The sequence below is a fragment of the Bidens hawaiensis genome, unplaced genomic scaffold, assembly GCF_021521415.1.
Source record: "Bidens hawaiensis isolate Kalapana, Puna unplaced genomic scaffold, B.hawaiensis_p1.1 tig00032029_1, whole genome shotgun sequence".
In the NCBI taxonomy this organism is placed as follows: Eukaryota; Viridiplantae; Streptophyta; class Magnoliopsida; order Asterales; family Asteraceae; genus Bidens; species Bidens hawaiensis.
Window position 1 is genome coordinate 1 of NW_027505230.1, and position 12,854 is coordinate 12,854.

A 12,854-nucleotide genomic window follows, 5' to 3' on the forward strand; every position below is an offset into this window, starting at 1 on the left:
CCACCACAACAATGGTCCCTTTGGCCACCATCCATGCAACCATGTCCGTCGTTTACCCTACATGGACACTCACTTTCTTCCTAAACTTCAAATATGTATTTATTACCTACAATTTTTTTTGTAACATCTCATTCCCCATTCTTTTGTCTTTTGTAGTTTCTCTAACCAATTTCATTTCATAGGTGTGGTCACGATTTTAGCGTATAAATATTACTAGTACCTTTTTTATGGAAGGCAGTTGCCCCCGTGCTTTGGTAATCGGTCCGCCAAGGTATAAATAATAAGCGTGTTTAGTACAATCCGTCAAGTGAAATTGCACTAATTTTAACGTTATTTTGCTAATCTCGTGGAAATAACATTAAAAGTGGTGGAAGGTTAATCAGGCATCATGTGGTAGCGTTGATAGTTGAAAGGCAAGGGTACATGCACCAATGGTTGGTGTCCCGATGGTTGAGTGTTATGTGCCTTATGTCCAAGCTTGATGCAAAACTACTATCGAGCCAAGAGTCTCACCGGAAGCAGTCTCTCTATACCTACGGGGTAGAGGTAAGGTTGTCTACATCTTATCCTCCTCAGACCCTACCGTAACTTTGCTATTGGTGGGATATACTAAGTACGATAATGATGATGATGAATACAAAATCAATATTAAATAGAGAAGTATGAGAACTGAATTAAACACTTGCATGTATTACTAGTTGGATGTAATGAAAGGAAGTGTGAGGGTTACATAATTACCTTATTAGAATGGTATCAGCTCGTATCATATTAGAAAAGCTTGTGGAGTTGTTCGTATAACTTAATGGAACATGAGAATTACCATAATAAAAATTTGCGAGGTTAGTTCTGTTAGTAATGGAACTTGAGAGTTATCATATTAAAAAGTTATGGGTTTAATGTTGTAACGGAATGAAAACTCTGGGGTATCATATGCAAATAGTTGTGTTGTATTTAATTGTGTAACTAATGAAACTTAAGGATTATTGAGTAACTAAATGAATCTTGAGGAGTACATGTAAATAGCATGAATTTCAAAACTATAGTTTTAATATATACAATAATATTCAATTGGATTCGTTTCTTAGAACAATGAATTCACTTAACTTCTAATTGTACTCCTAAATTTATACATTGATAAACTACGATATTAGAACCAGTAACCATTTAGATAGGAATATCATTTAGAACCAGTAACCATTTATCATTATGTATGCACTTTAATATGAATAAGTTACAAGTCCTTTAATAATTGGATTGAGTTCTCTAGTGAATAGATGAGTTTTTTAAATCAAATTGGGTGGGTGGAGGGGGGGGGGGGGGGGGGGTTTATGGTTTTAATGGTTTCTTGGAAGAGAGATTAAAAGTTTTTGGTTTCTAAGCGATCTGTCATTTGAAATGACGGATTTTAAGATGTGTTCATATGTTTGTCAGTGATTGTCTAGCAACGTGGAGGTTTCGAAAGTGTTTCCCCATTCCAAATGATGAAACCAGTTTGAATTGCTAGGCTTGAAATGGCGCATCCCATGCCACAAAAAGCTAATACATCAAGTCAAGGTATGTACTTGTCCATGTTAAGATTTAAGATATGCTATTTCAAATGGTGAATCATAGTATATTTAAATTGGTTATGTCCTTTGAAAGACAGAACACGTTCAAAACCTCCAAGTCACCAAGTAATCACTGACAATATCTGGACACTTCTTAAGATCTACCATTTCAAATGGTGAATCGCCTAGAACCAGATGCTCTTATTCTCTCTAAAGAGAAGCCATTTGAACTCTTATTTTTATCCAATTTTGAAGAGTACATCATGGTTACATGGATTGAAAATATAAGGTTAAAGCATCTTATAAGTCTTGATTTGGGGACTATTGATATAACTTTAAATGATTTTAATGCTGTTGGATACGTCCATTGATTTTAAGTTGAACTTACTTTGGACTTTAGAATGCTACACTTAACTACCCACATTTTAAGGAATTGATATAACCTTAGATAGAAATAAGTTTTCTCGAATTTATAGTTGTCTTTGGAATATATTTAATGAATCTAAGTTGTCAATTGATTGACATAAAGTATCATCACAATTTCATTATCATCTAGCCTTATGTCTTGCTTTGTACTAGTAATGGTCAAGGCAAACCTCAAGTGTTTTGTATGACAACTTGAACCACTTGATGATAAGGGATGCATTTTCTTTAAAGTTCATATGCATTATGTTACGTCAAAATCAATCTTGTTCTTCTCATTGTATTCTTACTCGCTTAGGTCAATTGATAACAGGACGCCCTCTAATCCAGACAATGATCTTAATTAGAGTTGTTCAATGAATAAGCTGACTCTGCACATAATCAGTAATCTGATCAAGAAGTTGAGCTCATATACAACTAGAACTGGCTCGTGGAGATTAACTAACGTTCCTGTTAACTTTGTATTCATTTATTTACTAGTCTCGAATGATACTTAACAAAAATCTTGACTACAAAATAATGTAATATGTGATTTGACTATATGAGAATTCGTTATACATAACTAAATTATATTTTTTATTTGGTATTTTTTGTGTGTTCATATAACTATTTCACATGCTATGACATTTGCTTATTTTTGCTTTCGCATATGACTTATATATTACATATGTAAGTATTTTTTTGTTCACCGTGTCTTCTTTATTCAGCATGTGTAGTATTTGAGTTACTAACCTAGTTTTAAATTATTAAAGTTAAAATTAACAAAATAACATACAATAATATAATAGGAAAATAAAAAATGAAGATCTAACCCAACGAGGCAACGATTTACCTTCCACTCAGATGTTTTAAGGGCCAACTAGCTATAGCTGAATTGTGAACAGGTTTTTACCATACTAATTATGAGCTACACGTTATATGAAAGATCACTCATCCTAGTAATTTTTGTCGTTTTTTTTTAAATTTTTGTCACCCATAAGATTTAATCTCTCACCGTTTAAAAAGACAAAACTTTATCTAAAACTTTAATACCACTATGTCAAAAGCCCTTTGGCACCACTCTTCATTATCTCGCAATAGTGTGACTCATACGAGTTAAACATAAATAAATGCACTTGATTCGCTTAATCTGGCTTAATCTTTTGAAGTTTCTGATAGTGTATATTCATAAATGGCCTTTGTCCTTACACAAAACATTTCAAATTGGTAATCTACTAATGACAATACATATTATGAATATATTCAAATTTATAAAAAGTCTTGTGGAAAAAATAGAGAGAAACTGTATAAAAAGGAAGATATTTGTACATTAATGCACTTTTTAAAAATATATATTTTATACCTACATAATTTGGTTTGTTATTTCGCTTTCAAAACCAAAATACTATGAATAAAGTTGATTGAATTGTCTTTTGCCTTTCTGCCCATCATTCCATTACTCAATCCCCATGCCTTCAAAACTTTATGAAGGTTTTGTGCATCATCATATTCATATATGTTGCTCCATTCCTTTAAGAATTTTAAATATGTAAAATGTTAATTAACATAATATCACTTTGCGTTTGAAACCAGTGTTTTATACGGGTTGAATAAGAAAATATTACATTAAATAGTTAAATTCAAGATTTTAAAGTTGTAATACAATGTTTTGAGATAAGAGGTGATTGGAATTAAGTGTAAGTTACTAGTTCAACCAATAAAACAATAACATTGACATTGAAAAGAAATGATCGTAACACAAATGAGCCGTGTCGAACAAAAAACATTAAAATTTATGTGATGATTGGTTAGCTTTTTCTAACCGTTATTATTATTAATAATAATAATTATTATATATAATATCTTTTACTGTTAAAAAATATAACAATAATATTACTTGCAACAACTAAAGATTTGACGTAATAATAGTTACGGTGTACTTTAATCCTTAATGTTAAAAAAATGTTATAAACTTTAGATATTATAAACTTATAACAACTCATATGCTTAACATATAAAAGCTTTATAAAAACTAATTTGCAATAGTAGGAGTCTCTCATATAAGTATATGCATCAATTGTTTACATTATCTTTTGTACTCATTATTCGAACTTGATGAATTTGCTAATAATTTATAAGATCTTTAATTATATTTATTAAAAAATTCTAGGAAATATTTTAATTTTAGCGAACAAATATGCATATTAAATTGTGTGTTATATGTGTTCTCTTTACTGTGGGGTGAAGTGTATGGCATAATGGCCTCCATTGACAAAATGAACATTGAAATAAAGTAACTTTGTTACAAAAGTCCACAAAAGTGCCTTTGTGGTCATAAAAGTAAAGATAAAATGTGCTTTCAAAGCCACCTCAAAATCCTTCCTTAATTCTATCATCTTTCCTTTGAGGATTACTGCAAGGTATATTTTCAATTGTTTGGTATTTGAGCATATGCATGAACATGAATTAAAAAATAAAAAACAAAAGGTGATCATAGCATATTTTTAGTACATTTTTTCTAAATAAAGATAAAAAAAGTTGCTTTCATATTTTAAGTTCTAGAAACTGGTTATGATTTGCCACATCAAGCATTTTCGTATGCCTTGCAAATCAAAGATCATCAAAGTTAACTACTATTTAGAGTTAAAAGTTTTACTCTTATTTCTAAAAGTTTTATGCTAAAGTTAGTTTTACATACATAGTTTCGTTGAAAATACTCAAAACACGTCATTCTTTTCTTATTATATCATTCGTATATCAACGAGACAATAATGCGATACAAACATTGAAGTATGCATATTAACTACACCGGTACACCCAAGATACTGAAAATCTGATTCAAAATATATGCATGTAAACTTTAACCCCGAAAAACCTTAGTTTGCTAGTAACAAAGTACTACTTATTTCTACCTATAGTTAACATGAAATTTTAATCACGAATACCCAAAACACAAACAACTACATTCCAATAAACATATCATGGTACATAATATTAATCATAATTACTCTAAGGTAATTACACTAAAACAAGCAAACAATAGTGTTCATATTAGTATATTACAACACTAACAAGCCAATATACAACAAAGATATTCATTTAGTCCATCAAATTGTCGTATTTCCTTGTTTTTCTCCTCAAAGGCATGCATCTCTTTGATTGCTTTCTTGGAACAATAGCACCTAATTTGTAGGTTGTAGTTTGGGGGAGCAAGATCCTTAGATCAAGTATCAAGTCAAAATTTTCATATCCTTGGTCAACGACTAAATTGTTTCCTTAAGACAAATCAAACAAACGACATTCGATCATAAAGATTTCTTCATCTTCCCCATGTTTTGTACTTTAATCCTATGCCTTACAAACCGAGAAGAATGTAGTAGACTAGAGTTATCGGTAACGCAATCAACATTCCAAATATCACCCTGTAAAATCCAAATTAAAAGATTAATTATTAAACTAATTTGTGACATTAAACATTTAGTTCACAAAATTTACTCACGCTGTGCTTAGAATTGCGGGATGAACGTTGTATTCTTTGGCAAAAACAAATGGTACAATTCCTTGTGGAAGTGGAGCCTGTTGTTTAGAAAATAATAAAGTTAAATTTGGTAACACTAGAACATAACTATAGTACATTGAGCGGGTAATGATAATTAACGTATGTATGTATATATGTATGCATACTTGTACGATGGCGACATGTAGGAGTGTCCCTTTGAGACCAACAATGACGGAAGCCACCGCCATCACAGCCGGTCCGGTCAAGAATCTCACGGCCATCGCAAAAGTAGCTACAGAATTTCCGCACGCTATTATCTTTGGTTGATGTGCCATAAACAATCCTTCAAAACACCAAACGCTATAATTTAATAAATTATTACTAACCCGTTTATAGTTAACGCTAAAAGATAAAATAAAAAAAGAGTCTATTCAAACAAATTACATTCTTGACAATCAGTAAAACACCTGTTGTGTTCGAGTTCATGTATCTCGAACATGATTTTGAGGTTCATGCTAAAATTTTGAGTAAACTGCGGTTTTCGTCCTTATGGTTTGTCCAAGTCTACGGTTTTAGTCCAATAGTTTTAAATCTGTGATATTCGTCCCCGTGGTTTCATTTCACTTGCAGTTAAACCCGATCCCGTTAACCCCGTTAAGTCGATCATTATACCTATCAATGTGCCCCTCACGTGAGGGGTAATATTGTCATTTTCCCCCATATACACCTTAGCCCCCCACGCAAGGGGCTTGCGAATTAGCGTTGGGGTTTATTTGGAGAGAAAAAGGACAAAACTGCCCCTCACATATGGGGCACGCTGAAGGGTTACATGACTTGATTTAACGGAGTTAGTGGGATCGGGTTTAATTGCAAGCGAAATAAAATCACAGATTTAAAACTATTGAACTACAACCGCAGATTCATACAAACCAAAAAAACAAAGCTTACTCTAAAATTTTGCATTAGTGTGAGAATGAAAACTATTCATCAATTGTATATTATTATTATTTATTATTATTATTATTATTATTATTATTTTCTAAATAAAAAAAAATAAACCTCAACTTTAAACAACTAATTGATAAGATTGATGTTGATTTTTCCATTAAAAAGATGTACCCACCTTATGGGACCGCAATGAAGTCTATTCCACAATCATTATGGTCCCCGATAATACATTTAACCATAACTTTTAAATAATAAAACAAAGATAATAATAATTAATAATCATAATTCATAACCCTTTTTCTTTTGAAGAGAATCATAAACATTAACATAAACAAAATCCACTAACTACTAATACTAAATTAGAATGTTCACAAACTTTAATAATTATAATTATGAAACACTTACCTAAGCTAAACATGGCCATGCCAAGACCAGTATCTGAGAGTATTGAGATTGATTTTTCAATTATTTTTGGCATTGCCACATCCCACCTGTCATCATTAAACTCGTTCAAACATATATTTATTACTATTTATATTTATTTACATCCATCGAAATTCATTCCATTTATTTCAAAACATTATCTTTTTAGCAAGTATAGTAACATAAATATTTACTATTTTTATAGGAAAAAAAAGTAATAAAAACCAGTCACAGTGTATAAAACTACAAAACACACATATTTTAGGCATTGTCACATGCCACCTGTCATCATTAAACTCATTCAAAATATATTATTACTACCAGAAAGATACTCGCACGATGAAGCGAAAAACACAGAAACTGATAATCACGTAATATATTAAGTTTTTAGAATTCAATAAAAATTATAGAAATATCATACTCAAATCAAAATAAAATAAAATGTTCATTGGCATACTTCTTTATTTAAATATCAACTTATGAAATAATTATGTAGTTTAAAAATCGCAAGGGAACATTGTTTTATAAAAAAATAGAAGAATATATAGTTAAAGATGAGAGGAAAAAATACAAATTTGTCTGTTTAACCTAAATTTAATCGTCATGTGTTGTGCAATAAGCTCTAAATCTTGTAATTACTTAAATTTATGCATATAACATACGGGGAAGGTTTTATAAATGAAATTACATTATATGTTAATTTTAATTGTGCTTAATTCAAATCCTATAAAATATATATATTTAGTAGTATATATTTGTTTGTATTCCCATCCACTTTATTTTAAAACATTATCCTTTAGCAAGTATAGAACCATAAATATTTACTATTTTTTATAAACATTTTTAAATTAATAACTAATCAACGTGTACAAAATATGAAAATAAAAACACATTTACATACCTGAACGAAACAAGTGACCAAATTAAACCAATGAGACTCGAATATGTGTTCGGGTACCGGATAAGTTTCCTCCAAACCATAATCAGTATCAATCGGGTCATAACACTTGCCGGCGGCATATGCTTACCGGCGTTGCCGTCAACCTCTTTCGGGTTTAGAACAGCCGTCGAGCTCGAGCCCATCTTCACTTCTTGCTCTCCGAAACTAAATTCGTCCCGCTTGGGATCCCTTCGACGACCGGACCGAATACATATCTGCGGGCCCAAAATTCGATAACCGCCCACCCGGAAACCCCATCATCGAATAAAAATCCGAGTGATTAAAATTCGACGAGCTTAAACTATAAATCTCCGCCCCCGTCAAATTAGACGGGCGCGGAGTCATTCCCGCGAGCCCAACCGACCGTCTAGACACGTTCGACTTCCTAACCGTCACATGGAGCTTCCCATCGTCTCCGATCTCCGCGTCGGTTTCCAAAAAGTCGTGTCCGTCTAGCGACAAGACATCCGATTCGACTTTAAAGGACACAATCGAAGCCGCGGTCTCGGGAAATTGTTCCATAATTAAAATTTTCGCCCCGCGGTACTCGAACAAAAATAATAATAAAGTGTACCAAATGATACACTGTAATACGACTACCTGGACCATAAGCGAACCCGAATATTCTCCGTACATTGCGATTAATAATGGTATCCCCATAACCAAAGTGTTTGGGAGTGTACGTTATCGCCCATTCGAGACTCCCATATTTCGTAAAATTCGCCCAAATCGCGAGTAACGCGAGCATAATAATCTTTTGAAGCGTATCGGCCTCAACGAATCGAAAATTCATTTCGTAAGGATTATTTAATGAAATGAAGTGGAACGAAAGCAACGGGACGGCGAAAATGGCCACGAATCGGTTAATACCCGAGCACTGGTCGGGTGAGAATATTTTCCACCAGCGTACGCTGCCGTACGCTAGGATCATGGCCACGTATAGCGGCACCATGGCCGCCATGACCGTGTAGAAATCATGGCCAGTAATCATTGTGAATGGTGGGAACAAATTTTGTGGGATTTAGCTGACAGCTTGCTGCCGTCTGCCTTCTGTTTTTTAAATATTAGGAAATGGAAGTTTGATTGTATTTAAATATTAAGAAATGGAGTGATTGAGTGAATGACTGATTGAGTATATGGATGGAAGGTGTATATATAGGTGAAAGATAAGGTGTACTGTATGTGTGTATACGTGCACGTGTAATGTAGTGTAGTGTAGTGTGGGTGAGTGAGTGAGGAGTTGACTGAATTGTTGACCTTGGAAACGGGTCGGGTTAAGAAGCATTTAAAGAAAGGGTCATGTTATAGTTATATCACTTATCACCGGAGTTTGTTTTTATCAGTGACGAAGCTTGAACGAAAATATTCAGGAGGGGAGGGAGAGGGGGAGGGGGAGGGGGAGGGGGAGGCAGTCGACTCAAAATATATTTAAAAATTCATAAACGAGAGAGGTCGATCTCAAAATTTCTGTTAAAAACGAGTAAATTTATACTTTGTATAAGAACTTTCAGGCGAAAAGCAGATAAATCTACAATATTGCGGAAAAAAAGGTGGGGCGGGACCACCCCTGGCCCTCACTATGCTTCACCTATCAATCAAGACTTTGTTTTCACTCGTGACAAAGTTTGGATGAGAGGGGGACACTCAAAATGTATTCGAAAATTTATAAACAAAGGGGGTCGGGCTCAAATTTTCTGTCGAAATCGGGTAAATTTACATTACGTATAACATTTTTTGGGCAATTAACTGATAAATTTAAAATACTGCGCAGAAAAACAGGGGGGTCGGGGCCACCCCTAGCCCTCACTATGCTTTGCCCATGGTTTTCACTTATCAAACGACGGTTAACGAAACAATAAGACAGTCATTTCAAACAAACAAAAAAGTCAAGCTTCGAAAATTATTGTCCAGCATGACCATTTGAATAATTTTCGGACGACCTTTCTGGCCATTAGATGTCAAGCTTTGAAAAATATTGGTCACAGCGGTCGTGTGACAGGTATTCGGATAACCGTTCTAGCAATAGACTGTCAAACATTGAAATTGTTTATGTGAAAATAGCCGTTCAACCTCTGTCTAAACGGTTGCGTTGATATTTTGAGAAACTATGCACTATTCATTGTAAGATTTAATGAGAATAAAAGAAGTATACGTAAAGAATTAGGAATGATTTTCTTTTACTGTTGTTTTCTATATATGAAAATTTATATATTAGTGACCGTTAAAAAGCTCAATAAAATCTAATCATGGGTAAGTGGCACGGGTAATATATTGATAATCATTTCACTTTGTGTTTTTATGTTATTTATCAACTAAGGACTTTCACCTATGCACGTTGCTGCATGTTAAACCGTGAAATAATTTAACGTGGTTGAAACATTTAAAAGATAGAAACCTTAACGCGAATATGAAAACATATCATGGCTCACGCTCCTACGCATAACCCATGAAATTAATAGTCAAAAAAGTTTGTTAAAGAAATAGCAAAAACCGACCGGCAAGCAACAATCCATGATTGGGGTGTGACACACACTAGACCACTAGTCACTTAGCTAAGACTTGGTTTTTAACATATAAATGTAAATTTCTGGCGTTTTGTTTTAGTAGAATACCATACTCAACCAGTCATAACGCTACCTTAGGTTGCTCATCATACCACCTCCCCGAACCGAAATGTGCTAGGATGGGATTCGTTTTGTTCCATAAGGATTATAGTAAAATTATTAGTTTAACACATGTATGTTACAAATATCAATTTTTAATAAAATATGAAGAATTTTTAAATAAATAAAGACTTGGTGTTAATAAACGATGAAATTTGTAATTTTTATTATCCATATAAACTATAGTTACTGTATTATCATCTAGTTTATTTTAGATGTTATGTTGTCATGTTATGTTATTTTGTTAGGTTTATCTATTTATTCACTGAAAATGAAAATCTGAGGGAGATAAATGCATTAGACTTTGATTTTATCCTATGTTAAAACATGAATATTGATATATCTTTTTGTTAACAGCTAAATATGTTGTACTCTTATAAGGTTTGATCCGTTGACCTCTCATTTTACACCCTTACCACCTCACAATACTCGGGTAAAATTTGTGAACTTTATTACAATAAATCATTTAGCTTTGTATATTTTGATTTTATAACGTAGGTTTGTTTATTTAGGTTAACCTTTTTTACAGGGCCATCTCTAGGAATAACAAAATAAAGCTAGGGTTTTAGGCCCTAATTTTATAAGGCCTGCAATTTCTAAATTAAAATTAATAATTATACGTTTGTAATTTGGGATTTGGATTAATGTGTATGATTTAAGCGATGTTTAAACTTAATTAAGTTTAGGAAGGTGTGATTTGAGCAGCGCTTAAACTTATTTGCAAATAGTGATGACATCCTAATTTAGTTAAAGTGAAAACAATATATTTTTTTTACAACAAGACATCGTTTTAGGTCATCAAATTGGTTGAGCCGGCTATGTTTATTTACAGTTATTATCTATAATTTCTAATTCTATAAAACAAACTTGTTAATATGTTATCAAGATAGAAACACCACGTTAGTCTAGAGCTATACACAAAAAAGTAGTGGAAGCCATAATCGTCATTAAGTGACTTAAATCTTTATTAAATTAAAACGTACGTTATCTCCATTTTCTAAGTTCTTTTGTTTGGGGTTGCATGGTAAATGATGTCATAGTGGTCGAACATGTTCCCATAAAGTATATATATATATATATATATTTATGAATAGTAATACTTATTTTGACCTAAATGACTATTGTAATATTATAAAAAATAATAAAAAAAATTGTATGATTAACTGATTAAGTAGCTATTCTTTAGATCTAAGAGCCCCTTTAACGTATCCCATGCGGAGGCCATCCGGATTAGGTGGCAAGACAAGGACGAGCCGGTGACGGACAAAGCTATGTCGTGGACATGATGTCTGGACGTGGAGTTCAGCTCAGCAGACGAGCTTTGAATGAGTTTGTGAGAGAGAAGAGGAGAGAGGGTGGTGATGTGGCGTCCGGTGGTGTCCAAGCGCCAGAAGTGCTCTAATCTATCCAAGCTTGCTGGACACGTGATTTAAATAAGTGTGATATTGGTCTGGTGGTTAGGTGTCCGCGCCTCATAAATTAGTGTGAGTTTAAATATTTGCGTAGCTTATTGCCCGTTTGTCTGTCACTTTATTGTAATCGTTTTGAGTTTTACGAGAAATAGTTTTTTTTTTAAAAAAAACATACAATTGTGTAACAAATATAATTACATTCTTTATATAATAGCTACATACGAATATAACTAAATAAATAATATACGCGCTCTGCACATAAGACGTAAAATTACTCACAAGTCAAGCTTAAATTTGGACATAGCCACATAGGGCTTGAAACATGCCGAGCTTGACCATTAAGACCGACACTCTCGCTTACATCTCTAAACCAGATAAACAAAGGATGAAATATATGTAACTCCGAGTTCATAAACACATATATAAGTATATAACCTAATAACCTCAATTCATATCAAATCAATTAGACACACTTTTGGACCAAACTCAAACTATATTCTATAAATTTGGTAACTTAACAATTGTGATAAAAAGTAAAGGTGCAAAAGGCCCATTCTTTGTACAGCTAAGTCTATACAATACTCTCATGTAACCTTTTGCCATAATGCCACCATCTACATGTGCTTTGAGGGCCAATACTCATTTTCGGATTTTGGGGCTTTCCTAATTGTCGTTGACACTTATTGTAAAGAATTAAAAATTTAAAAGATATAAAGATAAAAAAACATCAATTGTGATAGGTACACCAAAACCGATGTGTCGTTATTGTATAACTGCGTTACATCCTGTCGTCGCGTCTTTTGTATGAGTTGGATGCAGGACGAAAGTAATAACGGGAAAATATCTTGGGAATGTAAGTTTTGAAATGATAATGATACGGATGTAATTTAATAAGGTTATATAGTTATACACAATAGCTCACGATAGATTGTCTTGTACCTGTCATCGTCAAAGTTATATTGTTAAATACTGTTAGAAATTTTGTTGTACTTGTAGTTACGTTATTTTTTGCTATAAAGT

The 12,854-nt window shown here is 32.9% G+C and overlaps 1 pseudogene across 1 annotated transcript; it reads right to left on the reverse strand.

Annotated features, from left to right (window-relative positions):
- Positions 1–5,154: 5,154 nt before the first annotated feature.
- On the reverse strand, positions 5,155–8,750 carry LOC143611690 (auxin efflux carrier component 7-like; annotated as a pseudogene). Its single transcript, XR_013149809.1, has 5 exons — positions 7,721–8,750; positions 6,802–6,887; positions 5,634–5,791; positions 5,449–5,525; positions 5,155–5,371 (listed from the first exon to the last, which is right to left on the reverse strand). The product of XR_013149809.1 is annotated as an auxin efflux carrier component 7-like (transcript).
- Positions 8,751–12,854: the final 4,104 nt, after the last annotated feature.